The following is a 17,447-nucleotide window of genomic DNA, read 5'->3' as shown; positions in this document are numbered from 1 at the left end:
ACAACAGAAATAGACTCTAAAATAAAAGACGTCATACGGGATGGTTACCGTTTTTTTTATCGATGTCGACGTAGTCCGACATGAAATGTTTCGTCTTGACACGTCTGCGAACGACTGGATCACATCCTGCAGAAAAAGAGAAAGAATTAGTTCAAGCGCATTGTTCAACATACAAATATCGCTTCTAGTAGACGTATTTATCCGTTCTTTACATCTTTTGCTGTCTTTCCTCCTGACATAGCCAGCGCCTGTTTGTCAGTGCAGGTCTGTGCAGTAAGACGTTCAAGTAAAATGCCCCCTGCTGGCAGACAGACAGACAAAGCATTTTAAGACAGACACACACATACGCAGAGGAAAATCCTCCCAGTTAATGTATAAATCGGGATTTGCATATGGGATGATGAACATACAGCCTGTATGGAGGTTAAGACGCAGCAGAGCGGTCATACAGTTCATGTACACACAGACACTCGACTCTTTGCTTGTGCACATGCATGAAACAGCCACAGACAGCTGTGCCTGGAGCCGCAGACAACACTGTCGTCTTAAATTTCCAACAGGCCTTGTGATCTCACAGGATTATGCAATCACTCCCCCATGACAAAGATGCTGAGCCTTGAGGGAGTTACACTGATTTACTCTTCCCCAGACAAAATAAATGTCATACGAGCCTGACACTGCAGATACGACATGAAGAGCATGAGCCAGGGTCCAAACAACTGGTACACAGCTGAAATCTCCAATTGCATCACATCTTAAGTCTGTGCAGACGACAGCCTCATCGTCACGAACACGTCTCTAACTTAGGACATCTGTCTGTGGCCAGGTGCACACACACGCAGACAAACATGCGCCTCCACAAATACTGCCAGTGTGAGAAATTAGACAGCCTCTCTCTGCTTCCTCTTTGTCTCTGTGCTCTCAGATATTTTCCTCTGTCCCAGTTTTATGAGCTCCTCCGCTGCTCTCAAAAGCGCAAGAGACAAAGACCGGAGGATGAAAACCAGTAGCGAGAAAAGAGAGGACATACATATGAAATATCCTGGTGTAGAAAATTACCTATGTCAGAAAGAATGAACATGACGTTGGACACAAATGAAAGGAAGATGGCGGGCGGACGTAGTCAGTCGATTTGTTAGCCGGCCCGTTGAAGTCGTTCTGAACTTACCATAGCCTCTGTCTGGTGTTCCTTACATGAACACACACACACACAAACACACACATATTTGTACACATGTTTATGTGCACATGCATACAACAAGTGCATGTACACAAAACAGGTACGCACACATAACACAACGCACTGTTTTCAATGACTTATTGATCCGTTCGGAAAGAGAAAAAAAAAAGCGACAATTAATCCACTGGTAATGAAAATAATGCCCGATAAAACCTATCCTGCCCCATCTTCACAGTCTTCCTTTTCTCTGAGCGCTGTGTGTGTCAGTGCGGCGGCGAAGAGAAAAGCTATTCCCCTCTCGCTACCCCTCCATCTCTCTCGCTCTCTTCTTTTTGTCTCTCCTCTTCTTCTATCCCTCTCTCAGGCGCTGTCCCTGGCTCTGTTCTGTGCCTGTTTCCCACTGCCAAGTCACATCACTAATTCTCCAGGCGATTAGAGTCCGAGCAGGCAATGTCTATGAGGCAGGTACGCTACACACACACACACACACACACACACACACACACACACGCGCGCGCACACACACACACGGGCACGCGCGCTGAAACACACACACACTGAAACACACACAGATTGCATTGATTCCATTATCTGGTGCTGTACCAACACCCCCACTTCCCCCAACCCCCAACAACCACCAACAGCGCCTCCATCTATGACCCTCTCCGTTCATAAATCTGTGTCACCTACATACATAACACACAACACATGCACACACACACACACACACACACACACACACACACACACACACACACACACAAACACACACACACTCAGACACTTATGCAAGCATGCAGTATCTCCAGCTATCGCTCTTTCTTCTTCTCTTGCTGAACACTCTCTATCACTCTGTCCCCGCCTCCCCCCGCTCTGTCTCAGCCCTTCCCCTCATTTTCATCCTCCTCTCTTCGTCTCCCCACTCTAACCCCTTACATTTTTTCCAGGCGTGACGTCCCGTCTTGCAGTCTACGTTCACACGATGCCATGTCTCTAAATGGGTTTCTATTACTCTGTGTTTGTCCGTGTGTGTGTGTTTGAACTTGCGCTGCATCTGGAGGAGAGAGAGTCAATGTGTTCGGAGGGAGGCGCATGTGTGTAAGGTGGGTGCGTGTCCTTGTGCACCGCTGTGCACACACACATCTGTGTGAGAGGGAGTGTGAGTGTGTGTGTGTGTGTGTGCGTGCGCGCGTGTACGTGTGTGTGTGTGTGTGTGTGTGTGTGAGGAAGGGAGGGAACGAGGGTGGGGGGTGGAGGGAGCTCACAGACGGAGGCTGTGGATTTCACACAGCACAAGGATCAAAGCCACAGCGAGCCCAAAGGTGATTAACCTCCGATCCTTTCTGACCACAACAGTGCTGCTCTTCTTCCATATTTCATTAACACAACAGTCTGCAATCTGTACACATTCATCACTCAGCAATCTATCTGTCCGTCTTTGTTGCAAACACTCCAAAACATCCAGTCTCATGTTGAGAGATAAGTAAGCCTCAAACCTCAAACATCACAACTTTCGATCTTCAATAGAAAAATGACAATAAACGTGTGTGAGAGCAAAAAAATGTCAATAAAAAAGATGCAATTTTTTTAAATTCATGCAAGATTTAAGTGATAAATAGGAATAAAATATGGTTCAAATAAGAGGAATTTATGTAAAAATAGAATGAAAATGACAGCTTTATGAATCAAATGTCAGTATTTAGTTCAAAACAAATGCAGGAACCCGCAACATTCTCATAAAATAGCAGGCGGCAGCCGCCTCTATTGTGACGGTTGCATTTCCTCTTGAGTTGAAACATGCCGGGGAGTCGTTTCTTTGTGTGCGTACAGAAAAAGAGCAGTGCTTGGCACAGATTGCTGATATATGCTCTTTTTTCCCTCCTCGCTGGAGCACTGCAACGCAATGCGGATACTGAGTGTCTGAGCCACTAGCCAGACACACTGGGGGGGACAGAGGGGGGGAGTGGGGGTGGTGGTGGGGAGGAGGAGGAGAAGAAGGAGGAAAAAAAAGGAGGCGGAGGCGGTAAGCAAGTTCACAGACAGCTCCCATGCTTCAGGACACACTGACACTAACGCCTGGGCACGCTGTCATTATCTACCATGACTACAGAGAGCAGCGAGATGGTATGGAGAGTTAACTTTGGACATTTTTATGCATAACCCTTTTAGAATTAAACAAAAACTAGAAATGTTTTGTTGTAAAAATGCACCTTATTTGAGTGACAATGAGGCTGTAATTAGCCAGTTTGATTTTTTTTATTTTCAGACTGAAATCACGGTTGATAGATATGAACGTTTCACTTCACTGACAGTATTAATGAAAGTATTTGAAATACGACTTGTTTTTTTTCTTGGTTTAACATTCACAATCACATTCCAGCATCTGAAGAGATCGTCTGTGTTTTTGTGCACTGAAACAAACAGCTATTGATGTTGGCTCTATACCCCATTGGACTGCACCAAATGACAAATCAAAGAGCACTGCAGAGCAAGCTGGGTATATTGACGCCTGGATTAGATGGACCTCGACAGCAGAACCTGATTAGTATTTCAGATGTATTAGATTTAAAGTCAATGCAGAAACAGCATTTTTCGTGTTATAATAATTACGGGCTTTAAATGTAATTTGTTGAAGGACAAATGTTGAATTATTTTTTTATTTGATGATGGATGTGATCTCTACATCCCAGATGTTCAGGCCTTCAAACAGGCCTTGAAAAAGTAAAAAATATTATATAAAATGTTCAGACGTATGAGACACATACAAAAAAAGAATATCCTCTTGACTTGTATGACACGACAGGCCTAAAAACTCTTATTCCTGAATTCCTTTCCTTATTGATTGTCTTCATACTTACCCCTCTAAGCATAAAAGGTGATGGATTCCGTGTGAAGTCTGGGTGACACCGCAGGGAAAGCTAGAAGGTTGTACAGTTATCTCCAGGCTGTTTATTATGCGAAACCATACAACCAACTACCTCACACTGCAGAGCACCGGAGCAGGGTCAGTGCCGGAGTCTCTTCTTCTTCTTCTTCTTCCAGTCTCCTTGTCTGTCTGTCTGTCTGTCTGTCTGTCTGTCTCTGTCTCTCCCTTCTGTCTCGTTTCATTCATAATCTCATATATTTATGATGAAGCTACAGATGAGCACAATCCTGATGTTTTCTGTGTCTATTTCCTGAGAGCTTATTTAATTTTTGTGGGATTTGTTTATTTACAAATCAAATAAAACAAACAAACGAAAAAAAGAATAAAAACGTTTACTGCAAGATTAAAGTTTAATATTGGAATTGAAAAGAGTATTAGCTGAGACTGGCTAACTAACTGCATTGCATGCAATTTTTGTGGACTTGTCTCCCCCTTGTGGGTGCAGGAAGTACACAGGCCACCCCCCACCACCCCCCACTAGAGGCCAACGCAGATATTCACTGTCTCTGAATACAAAGACAGGCACTTAACCTGCAGTTGCTTACTGTAGGCGTCTGCCTGACCTACTTCTGCAAGTGGAGCTGGTGGAGTCTTCCATATCCTCAAAGACTCGATTCAGCACTACTGAGCGCACTTCATTGTCATTCTGAGGTTAAAGTCAGAATACTCCCCTCTGTTTTCATTTCACTGAACCAGTAGTTAGATTCCAGCCCTGTCATGGCGTCTGAAGAAGGCTAGATAGACACATTTTTAGCTGGTTGAAGGACATTGCTCAGCATTGCTCTTTGTTCTGTGGATTCTTTACTTGACTGTGGTAGTATATGAACTCAAGATGTTTGACCACAAATATTATTAAAGGAGTTCGCCCAAAAAATGAAAATTCAGTTATTATCTACTCATACTCGTGCCAATGGAAATTCAGGGGATTTTTGGTAGTCCACAAAACATTTCTGGAGCTTCACAGCAAAACAGTGTTCCAGCATTCTGCTGAAGAAAGGAAGTAGATGGAGACTTGATTTAAAATGTTAAAAAACAACCAACAACAAAAAAGTATCTAGAAAAGCTTTCAGGGCAGAAATCTTCACTGTAGCTACTGAGCTAAAAGCATCAGTGTGCATATATCATATAAGTGAGTGCACGAGCTCAACCGCACTTTGAGGATATAAATAATGTCTATGATGACACCAGATGAGCTGTTTATAGCCATTTTATGTTTAAAACAAGTCCCCATCTACTTAAGTTGTTTGGTAGAATGCTGCAACTCTGTTTTGCTGAGAAGCTCCAGAAATGTTTTGTGGACTACCAAACTTTCCCCAACTTTACATGAACATGAAGGTTAGTAAATAATGAGGGATTTTTTTCATTTTTGGTTGAACCTATCCTTAAAGTATACACAATCTATTAGGGCTGCAACTAATGTTTCTTTCTCATTGTTGATAAATGTTTTTGACCATAACTGAATAAACAAGCTGTTCTCAGAGGAAAATAAGGTCCCCAGAACACTGTTTGAAGCTAGAGAGAGGTGGCAGGGTCCACCAAATGAAAACAAAGTATCACAGTATTACATTGTGTTGTCCTTTAAGGTCAGTTTGTTTATTCAGTTTATCAAGTCATGAAAATGAAGAGGGTTTGTTTATTTAGTTTAAAAAAAAAAAACAGTTGATGAAGATCTTTCTCTTCTGATTAAAATGTCAAAACTACATAGTGTACCTTTAAATACTCATTCTAATGTGCTTCTTGGGTTCTAAGATTGTTTTCCTTGGACACCAGCAAGTCCAGCTAACACATTGTGGAAACTACAGTATGGGGTATAGAATAAAAGGAGTAAGGTTTTAGTTTCCTCACAGCTCATTTAGTTATGGTGCCACCATGAAACAATAACATCGGGAGCAAGGCCTAAATGTGCCTTTGCACCAACATCTCTAAAACAAAACTTGAGGTCTGCTCTCTTAACACTGGGTTCTTTAAAAACAAGAATTAAACCTTTTCTGTTTTTCCACTGCCTTTAGTAAACTACATTTTGAACTATTCATTTGTTTCTCTTAATTCAAGGTAACTGCATTGTAATTTCTAATGTCATAATTTTGTGTTTATTCAAATTTAGCTTTTTAAAATCTTTTATCTATCCCATCATATATATATGTGTCTGTTTTTTTTACAGTCAGTTTCTTTTATATGTTGTCATTATGCCTTTTTGATATCTTATGTAAAGCACTTTGCCTTGTTTGTGATTTCTGTGCCTGCAAATTGCTTTTGCTTAACAGGCCCCTGGTTCCTTTCAAGCGTTCTGACACCTTAACCCAAAACCCTTTTTGCATGTTCTCTCCCTCTCTGTCTCTCTCCACTGTGACTATAACACAAAGGTAAAAATACTCTTCAAAAAGCCATGTGTACTTAAAAAGGTAAAACTGACCTTCTGGGGGTGGATTATCATCAAGTGTTACCTAACAGAGCAGCGGCCGTAGTGAGCAACACATCACTGCCCTCGGGTCTTAATATTAACAAGGGCAAACAGTGCCATCGATGTGAAGCACCCTAGTGCTGCAGAGAGGCCGGTTAATGATACAGAGTGTCGCCTGTAGAAATGACTATTTCTCCTTTCAGCCACAGACAGGCAGAATATGACTGAGTGCATGTATGAATGGAAGAATGAATGGTTGTGTTTGACTCAATGTCTGCACTTGAAAACGTTGGTTTTGGATATTCAAATGTAATATTTTGTCCAGATTTGAGGCATTGTAGTAGGTAGGGTACCAGTACCTTTGATTCAATTTCGAAACCACTTTTATGTCATTCCCTTTCATTTTCATGACCTGGTTTTTTTTTCTGCATGTCTGAAGACAGCTAATCACCAGCATGCTTAGATCTCAGCACAACAAGCCAACTAAGCCAACTCCTGAGGTATCAAAATTTGGAATGGAATGACAAGACATTTTTTTTTGATACTCGATAATATCGAGGAAATTCGGTTGGTGCCATAAAGCATCAAAGTTTGGTACCCAGCCCTACACATTCTGGCTCGGCTTGACTTGGTTTCGCGGCTACGATTTGCATGTTAACTACAAGGGCTCCTCGCTGGAAGGTGCGTCTTTCACCGATGATCTACTTGTCTTGTTACTGGTAAAAGGAGCTTTTTCGATTAGTTATTTAAAAGCTTTTAGTACGAAGCAACAATATCAGGAAATGCTCAGTTTTCACCAGCAGAAACTTAACACAAGTCCTAAAACCAATTGTGTCCTGATAATGTTTTCCCATTGTGTTCATTTAGTTTTTCCTTCAGCAGAATCTCAGGATTGGTGTCAGACATGTTGACACATTAAAACATTAAAAGCTGATTTGCACTGTTTCATAACTACATTCAGGTTAATGCAGAAATTGGTGCATTGAAGAGCAGATTTGAATGTAACAAATAGGATCTAATGGATGAATAATTGGATGACAATTTGGAGTCACAGTACTATCTAGTCAATCTCTCTCATACTCCATAAATAATGGGGCACACCCACTCATTTGACATCTAGCTGAGGTGATTTCCTGCAAAAGCAGCAAATTGGCTGTTGTTAGCAGTCAATGGCTGTGTTTTGACACTCCTCCTGTGTGCCTCAAGGACTCATTGATTACTTGATAGCTGCTGCACCGCTGAGTTGCGAGGCCTCCTATTCAGCTTGGTCAATGCACCGAAAATACAACCTTGAAGTCTTGGACAATTGGGGCCTCACTGATAAAAGCTGGTCTCAAACACAGTGGTCTATCCCCATTTCCTCACAAGGTAGCTTACTCCATTGCCAGCCAGGACCATAACTGCATATTAATATGCACTGCATCGCACAGGTAAATGTGTATTACATAATGAATGGCTGTGTTGGGTTTTGTTTAACTACATTATGAGGATAAAAGCCATTTGGAATCACTCTCAACTTGTAATTGTGCTAAAGATTCACTATTTAACCATTCAAAAGATACCACAGCACCATATGCCTAATAGAGACGTAGTTTTTTTATTGGCCAGCTTCCAAATGAGAAAAACCCATTCACCTCGCCTCTCTCCACTGCCCTCTGCCATGCTAAAAGCCCACCCTCCGCCTACCCTTCATTTTCTTTCTTTGGCCGTCCTCCCGCCTCTCTACGTGCCTCTTATTTGTCCTTCATCACCGAACATTTCAAGCCTCAAAATCTTTTACAACTTTTTTCTCAGACAACCCCTCTGTTCATACCAACTAAGTCTCCCCCACTTGATCCCCTTGATTCTCCTCCACCCCCTTTTAAACCTCTCTCACCATCTCATTCGCAGTCTGATCACGCATGAATGCGGCATGGTTGTGCCAATGCCAGCTCTTTGCCAATCTGCCTGGGTGTGTTTGTGTGCCAATGTGAGTCTGGTGGGAAGCCCCTGCACTGGAGGCCAGGGTGGTGTTTAAGCCCGAACCCCGGCTGGTGTCGGGTCAGGTGAAGCTTTGTGGGGATTACAGCTTGGCCTCTTGAGAGAGCGAAAACAAATTAATCATGTTGAGTGTGTATAACTAGGTGTGCCTAAAATCACCAAAATATTACAAAACTGGAAATTGTAAGAAAACAGTCTGTGCTACCACTGTATTGGAATAATCCTGAAGAAATTAAAACAGTGACAAAGCTTTCATGATGTACAAATTTGACCCTAGAGCAACTAAAAATGATGTTATTGCTGAGCTAACTGTCAAAAACCAAAATGGCCATGAAAAGAAGAAACTGAGCTAAGCAGAACTAAATATTTGTATTTTTATGAAGTCAAAAATATCCGTAAATAAATTACAAGTGGCTAATTACTGCCTTGTATTATTGTCCTCGCAACAGTGTTTATGTAAACCCCTCAAATTTAATTTAGAGGAAAACCAGTTTGTTAATTTACTCTAAATTGTTGTTATCACATCCAGTAATGACTCTGGGTATTATCCTGCACACGATCATCATGTGTTAATCTTGCCTAGCAACAGCTGAGACAATACAGAGTGATAACATAATGTTTGTCAGTCTTTACTGTGGAAATAATTAAACTCTTATTTCCGAGAGAAGATCCAAAGTTTGGGGTTTTGTTTGAAAACTGGCAGCTGAGCCAGAATTCAAAGTCTCAACAAATGTTCATGTTCTTTGTCTCTTTGATAAGAAGGCATAAGATTCATCTATTGAACCAACAGTTAAAGAGATCTATTCAAGAAAGAATAAAGTTAAGTTCTTTGTTGAGAATAAACAGAAGTTTGTCTAAATGTGTTTACAAATGAGCAATTCTAAAGAAATATGACAGATTATGAGCCTGGAAACAAACTATTTGTGAAAATAGAAATCTGAGATTGTGATGCTTTTGTTGCTTGTCAGCTAAACTAAATAAAACTAAACTAAGATATTTATAGCCATTTCCATGGTTTTTGGACTTAGATTTTTGACACAATCTGTCTCCCCATATTGAGAATAAAAACAATGAACATTCTGTTCTTCAATTCTCAAAAGATATTATTAAATATCTTACATTTGTCAGAGAGAGCCATCAAATGGCAAAGACTTAGGTATTTTACATGAAAAACATGTTGCCCACAAAATAGGAAAAACGAGACTAGAAAAAAGAATAAACAAAACTGATGAATACCTAACTAAAGACAGAATTACTGACAAAAATCAAGTATGCTTCTATTTCACATCAAGACATTTCAGTCAAATAAAAAATCAATTTCTTTACAAAAATCCACACACAACATTGAGGCTCTGCTGGCAAAGACAAAACATAGATACAGGTAACTCTCGACCACTCATCGTCTTTGAGAAGTGACGCACAGAGACTATGGCACCACCCAAACAATGTAGGGGCATGGAGGATCGAAATCTGCCCAGTGACAGCAAATAAACTGTTACCCGCAGCTACGAATCGTCTAGCGAGTGCCAGCTCAACAGGAATGCAGTCCTCAGACAGTGGTTCTCATACTCGGGGCGGCTGATGGTTCACTTGATTTTACAGAAGGACAAACACTGTTTACTGAAGGCAAACTGTTTTTTTAATGGATATAATTACATAATTAAGAAAAAAAACAAGTGAAAATCTAGGTGAAACAAATTTAAACTGGGGTGAGCGGCTGAGAAAAAACAAATATATGGATAGACAAATAAATAAATTCATAACGCTGCCAAAAATTCACCAGAGCCTAGAGCGCAGTGTGATCATTTCTTCCCTGTCTCACTCCAAACTGGATCTGACCCTGTGTGGCGAGGACTCAGACCTGAGATCCCCATCAACGCTAATGTACCTCTTCAGTCGGACTGTAGCTCGGCGCAGGGCCAAGATAACTATCTGCTATTCACAAACCATAAATTATTAGCCCTCTTAAGATAGGATGAGATTCTGTAGTGCAATTTCTCCCACACCCCCCTTTTTTGCTCTCCTCGTACCTTATTTACAAAGGCAGAAAATGTTACCATGGGAACACACTACCAGGCAACCTCAGTGGCTTGGCATGATGCCCAGTGGTTGCTAGGGCACTGTTGTCAATGGCTATTGGGTAGTGTCGGCCAGTCTGTGTGTGTATGTGAGCACATGTCCTGTATAGATGTGTGTATGAGTACAAGAGGAGAAAAGTGTGTTTTTATTTGAATGCACACAGCAAGACTTAAAAAAATGTACACAATGTGAGTCTTCCTTTGTCGCTTTTTCGATCATTGATGTTGACTAAATCCGCCAAATATCAATAATAGCACTTTCTTTTACGTCGCAATTGTAAAGAGAAATAGAAAAATAAGATTCCTTTTGTGTACAAATTTTGACTATATTTAACAATAACCTGCAACAAAAGTCTTCTTAAATAATGTACGCTAACAATTCAATGTTCTTATTCCATAATAAGGGCTTTTATACGCATACAATATGTAATCATTTTTAAAGATATGTACCACTTTAAATTGTTATCCTTTTACTTGCTTGACAAATGATGGGGAAGCAGCTTTTGTTGTCAAGAATATTTTCTGCGGTAAAGTGTGTGTGTGTGTGTGTGTGTGTGTGTGTGTGAGTGCATGTTTGTGTGTTTGTGTGCCAGCAGTTATGTGAGGTCCGATATTCAATTACATTGAATAACATACATAATTTAGTCTCTTCAACAGGTTTGATAGTGTGGCAGTCTGTTTATGGCGGAATCAATACAGAAATATTAAGGACAAAGAAGAAGAAGAAGAAGAAGAGGAAAATAAAGAAGAAGAAAATGAAAGAGAAGAAAATGAGTAAGAAGAAGAATATGCAATGATGCATATTCATATTATTCAATGATCATGCATTAAATGATCATTCTTTGCTCACTACACATACTTCTTAGCCTCCGTTGTACAATATATACGATATGCAAAATTATCGGTTATCTTATTGTTATCGCCGATGAGAAGCCGGCAATTATTGTCCTAATAACCCTTAATTGTATAATCCAAGCAAAAACAAAAGAATTGGAGAACAAATAGAATCTGAGAGAGATTGAAATGTTAGTGTCTCTCTGTAACTTGGAGCTGACGTTCTCCATCACTAGCTCTGATCTCTCAAGCTGTTTGCGCTCTCTTTCATTTCAGTCAGACTCAAAGAGTCTTTGTTAGCATAAACGGGAAGGAACAGATGTTGCCGAAGCATTTACCTCACCAATGTAATATAGTTTGAGGTTTTTCCCATGGTCCTTTTCTCGCCGAGGAGCTTCTCTGGTTTACCACGGCATTCCTGCAATCTACAGAGCAACATGCAGATTATTAGCATACCACAGGGTAGGAAAGGGGAACATCAATAAACACTTTGAGCCATGAAGTTGGGATAAGTAAATACATAAAGTCAACCTCCCAGACACAAACTGATCTGGCCTTTTACCAAGGTCACATAGACATTTTTGTAGTGCTGAATACTGCTGGGATAATTAAATCATAATGGACCAATCCCTGATAAGAGAGATGAAGCACAAAGACCTCAATAGAAACACAAGCATTTATGATGAAGGAAGCATCAAACATGGTGCGCAGAGAACGAAATGGATTAACAAAGTGGGAGATGATAGTGATAAGGTATACTGCGCCATCTACAAAGAATGAATGAGCGGGTGGTACAAAACTACATGTACAATGGAGACAGTTAAAGTCAATCGTGATGAATAATACATTAATAATGCTGGAAAATACATCATAAATTAAACAGCAGTGAGCCAAACAAATGCAATAATTATGACACTACAACACAATGAAAAACAACAGAGACGGAGATGTGCGGCTTTTGTGTGAGTGTGCACTCATTAAAGCCCACACATGTACATATATATCGGTCCGTGTGCTCTTATCTGCATTCACTTAGGGAGCGCAAGCATTGCCTGGGGTGCATTGTATCTAATATTATCGAGAGGAAACACAGCCTCTCCCCCTTGCCTCTTTTCCCCCTCAGCCCTTTGAACTCAAGCCGCTGCTGGAGATGCAGTCTGACTGAGCACAGCATGTCCTGAAAGGAGGTCAGAGGGCAGGAAAAACAGTCTGGTGTCATGGCAACTTGATGCCACCAACCAAAAATTTGGAGTTGCTGCTGGGGCCGCTGGAAAGGTAGGTCAACTTGTCACAGCTTACTGAAGAAAGACATTCCACAGTTGGACATATGAATTTAACATTGATCCTGGCAGGATAAGGATAAAGTATTTAAGTGGTAGCTTGTCGCTCAGACATGTTCCATTATTGCCATAAACATGATCACTCTGGTTTGTGATGAGCGTTAGCAGTGTTTCCCAAACGTAGAACTTACTTGCTGCCCAAGTATATTTGGCAAACCATTTTATCATTTTTTGCCATCTGCGATCAATTAATGAATCGATGTCCTTCAGTACCAAATTGGTTTTGATAGATTCGATTTGGTTACATAATTAACAAATTGGGCAACTTTATAAACACACTGCTGACGAAAAAAAGATCAACGAGGCAAATGCATACTGGGACAGAGTCAGAGAGGTAAGGCAAGTCAGTGTTTAAAATCTACATAAGTATATGTGACCCGCTTTTTAAAGTACAAACACACTTTAGACCTGACAGGGTAATGTGGTCAGAAAGTATTGAGAGCAAGACCAAGGCCGCATCCAGACTGACTTTCGTCGTATGTCAAAACGCAGCCTCCTAGCCAAACTTTTGATGGACTGCAATGCAACATCGTCCCAAAAGATGCTAAGTTGACCTATCACATACATGGAAGTGTACATTCCTGACAAAACAAATACAGTGTCCACTGTATTATAATGAGACAAGTCAAATCACTCACTTGGTCACTTATATGTTAAACCCCATTTCTAGAGCTTACAATTAGATCTGTATCCAATTACGCTATCTGGACAGGAAAAACGCATATTTTTGCTAACTGTATATGCGCTGGATCAGAATGTGATCAAACCTGCCTAATCACGTATGATGGTAGCCTGGCCTGGGTTAAAACCCAATCTGTACAACATCGATGCAGATATTTGTTTTGAGCTCTGATGAAATATAGATAGCAAACAAGCAAGAAGGCTGAAAGAGACACACCTCTCCTTACTGATCATACAGTACACCAATTATTTCCTATGAAAGCAGCTAAAGCTACGTTAGTCATCAGAACTACATGAAAAATATAAATGTAAATGATGAGAAAAATATGGAATAACACCAGTCAAATCCTTTGTATTCAAGACATCAATACATATGTTACATCTTATTTCTATATATTTGTCATTTATGGGTTTTTGCTCTGGCCTTATAAAACTGTATTACATTCTTCTGTATTCCAAATGACGCATCATTGAACAAAACTTGATTGACTTCAATTCTGGAGACTATAAAGGGTTTTCAAGAAATACATTACTGCCATGAATATGGGCTGAAATATGTGCCACTAGAAACTGAATTCGAATCATCAATATTTGAATTTGAATTGCTAAACTTGAATAATTGCATTAAAAAACTGAATTTGAATCACATAATTTGAATTTGTATTGTTAAATTTGAATCATTGCATTGAAAAACTGAATCTGAATATTATATTTTGAAATTGAATTTAGTAGTTTGGAAAATTCAGCTCTATATATTTTTACATTCAGTTCTCAAAATTCAAATTCAGTTCTAGCAATTCAATTTCAATTTACTGTGACTGTCATCTGGGTAATTGAGGAAGAGCAATCGAGCGCAGATAACTAGGACTCCTCTTCGGCCAATCAGCACCTACATTTTCACCAACGTAATTTACCTTGACGCTGACTGGTTGCTGGCTGGTTGCCACCCGCCGCAAAATGGAGGAAGAAGTGGAGACGAGGTGACCATTAGGCTGTTAATTAAGTGGATGGCTCTTGTGTGCATCTCAGGTGGATTTTCAACAGTCCAAGACTATCCAAACTATTTCTAAAACTGTCCAAGGTCATCTACTAGGTTGTGAAATAACAGGAAATTAAGTCTGAATAGACTGGTTTAAAATGAAGGTTAGATGGTTAGAAATCTATATCAATATCTCCCTGAAACTACAGGAATTTGCAGTATACCTACTTCAACTTATTTCATATGTTCAGCTGCACTGGACCCACACAAAGGAAGTGGAAATTGCATCATTAGGTGAAAAACAATACAAAAGGATCTACCATGTTAAATCAAGTTTATTTAACATTTCATTTATTTTCATTAAATGCACATAATAGGAATTGAGGAAAATATCAACTCTTAAAGATAAAATATAACACTTATAACACTTGAAACTAGTTTTTATATACAAAAAACAAAAAAAATATTCTATGTTTTACCCATTTCGGCCATAAGCGGTCATAGTGACTGCGCATAATTTGTAAAAAAGCTGGAAACAAGCTAATCTAAAACAGAGAGCCATTGCGATCACTGGTCACAGTCTACACAGATTACCTCTGCTCTCCTCACAGTTACCACACACGGGCTTGTGGCATTTGAAGTGTCCAACTTTTTGTTCCGTTTGCAGCTCTTTCGGACCGGCACTGCCTCCGTCTCCGTCTCTGCTGCTGCTGCTGCGATGGTTGCTTCCTGCTGCCCACCTTGTGCCGCCTGTCGCGGCCCCTTTCCCCTCCATGTAATCTGCCCTCAGCTCCTCTGCCAGCTGCTGCAGTACTTTCCTCCGGGCTCTCCTGCTGCTGGTGCACTCCTTGAATAAGATGCGGGCATTGATCCCAGCCAGGTCGAGGAGGAGGATGTTATAGAAGACCAACACCAGCCATCTTCCGTACCGCCTTTGACGGAGTACGCCCTCACATCTGGTCCGGGACGTCCACGCCGTACTTGGTGTTGTTATAGTAAATCACAGACTCTGGTTTTGCCTTCGCCCCACTAAAGGTGCCCACACCTGTGTGCACGGTGCTCAGGATGCAGACATTCTTCCTCGGCTTTCCCTGGTACACAGTCAGAGTTGCATCACCACACTGTGTTGAACAGCTCCGCTCGCTGTTTCACGGAGGGGGCAACTCCCGTTTTTGTTTGCCCATGGTGCCAACCAGGCGATATAATACAACTATACAATAATTAACTTACATGTAAATTCACAAAGAAGCATAGCTGGCGACCGCTAACATACTTCTTCCTGCGTTTTGTGGCGGGTGGCGACCAGCCAGCAACCAGCCAGCATCAAGGTGAAAACGTAGGTGCTGATTGGCCGACAAGGAGTCCTAGTTATCTGTGCTCGATTGCTCTTCCTCAACTAGCCGGATGTGAGTCACAGTAAATTGAAATTGAATTGCAAGAACTGAATTTGAATTTTGAGAACTGAATTTGAATTGTGAGAACTGAATGTAAAAATATATAGAGTGTTGAATTTTCTAAACTACTAAATTCAATTTCCAAATATAATATTCAGATTCAGTTTTTCAATGCAATGATTCAAATTTAACAATACAAATTCAAATTATGTGATTCAAATTCAGTTTTTTAATGCAATTATTCAAGTTTAGCAATTCAAATTCAAATATTGATGATTCAAATTCAGTTTCTAGTGGCACATATTTCAGCCCATACATGAATGCCTCCTCAGCTAACATATGTCTCCCAACAATTGCCACCGAACTCAATTCCTCTCATTTGTTCTACTCATGACTCTGAGTACAATTCAGCAAACCTGAGAAATGAACTGCAGCTGTAATTGTGTCGCCTGCCGCTGCCAGCTCTACACTGCCTGTGTTTTCATCTCACTCCTGAGATGTTGGATCAATATGGAATCCAGGTTCCTTTGTATGCCATTAGCTTGTCTGATGCTTAAGCTGAGACCCCTCCAAACCTTTATGTTTTCAGCCTCGGAATCTCTCAGATGAAGAGTGTGTGATTGCAAGTATGCGCGGTATGTGTGTGCATCTTAACCTTGCAATCATTCTACATCTTACAGGTTTTTAAATGAGCGCTTTTAGCCTTTTTTCTTTGCACGTATGTGTCTGAGACTTGTTCGAGACATGCATGCACTGCATCTGTCGGGGTGCGCGTGTGAGGCTTGTGTGCGCATGGTGTGTGTCCTTGTGTTTGTTCAATGCGGCAGAGGGTGGAGTGGCAGATCAATAGGAAACAAATGAATTCAGATCAATAATAAGCCAGGGAGTGAAGGAGAGAGAAGGAGAGACTGAAAGCGAGTGAGTGGGGTGATGCACCATAGAGGAGAAGCAGGAGGAGGAGGAGGTGGAGGAAGGGTGGTGGTGGTGGTGGTTTGGAGGGGAGATGTGTTACCAGCAGCACAGCAACTAACTGCACACTTGGGAAAGACCACTCATCTCTACAACCCAAACCTTACGGCTTTCAGGTCTTTGATGGCTAAAATGGATGGTTAAGCGAGGTAGAGAGTAAACAGAGACATGAGATCAGTGGTGCACTGGAGACAGCAGCCACTCCTACATCACAGGAGGTGTTTTTTCTTTAAATGTTTCTTTTTCTTCCTGGTTAAAAAAAGTTACAAAATTGTTCTCTTAATTTTACTTTGTTGTATTTTTTTATGGAAAGCCCTTCAACCCTTTCATGCATGGTATCTACTGTACTTGGAAGCCATTTTAAACTATTCAAGTTGGAGCACCAGTGGGCGGACCCCCGAAGCCTTGCCCACACAACACAATAATTATTGTACTTCAGAGGAATTGAATTGTACTATCTCTATCATTTTGAGATATGGTATCACAATTTCAGAATGACGGAGGGAAGAGGAGATACATCAGTTAATGTTTACAGGTAAAGAAAAAGAAAAGAAATTCAACCAAAAAAGATGATTACTTTTATCCCGATTTTTCTTGTACATTTTATCTGTCCTGACTATTTAAATTTCCCCATGTTTTATTCAAAATTCTGAGGTCATCTACTCTTGAATAGTTTTATTAAATA

General features: G+C 40.6%; 1 long non-coding RNA gene across 2 annotated transcripts in view; it reads right to left on the bottom strand.

Annotated features, from left to right (window-relative positions):
- The window catches only part of LOC115578955 (uncharacterized), a 32,620-nt gene continuing 15,173 nt past the window's right edge, over window positions 1–17,447 (bottom strand). Inside the window, exons 5-7 of one of the 2 annotated variants that reach the window (XR_003983570.1) lie at window positions 11,743–11,824; window positions 213–301; window positions 1–126 (exon numbers count right to left, since the gene is read on the bottom strand). This is a non-coding gene — a long non-coding RNA (uncharacterized LOC115578955). Of the gene's footprint in view, window positions 127–212; window positions 302–7,074; window positions 11,825–17,447 lie in introns of those variants that run through there. The other variant, XR_003983569.1, reaches the window with a different exon arrangement.

Source organism: Sparus aurata, chromosome 3 (assembly GCF_900880675.1).
Source record: "Sparus aurata chromosome 3, fSpaAur1.1, whole genome shotgun sequence".
Classification (NCBI taxonomy): Eukaryota; Metazoa; Chordata; class Actinopteri; order Spariformes; family Sparidae; genus Sparus; species Sparus aurata.
This window is presented reverse-complemented; position numbering and strand designations above follow the sequence as displayed.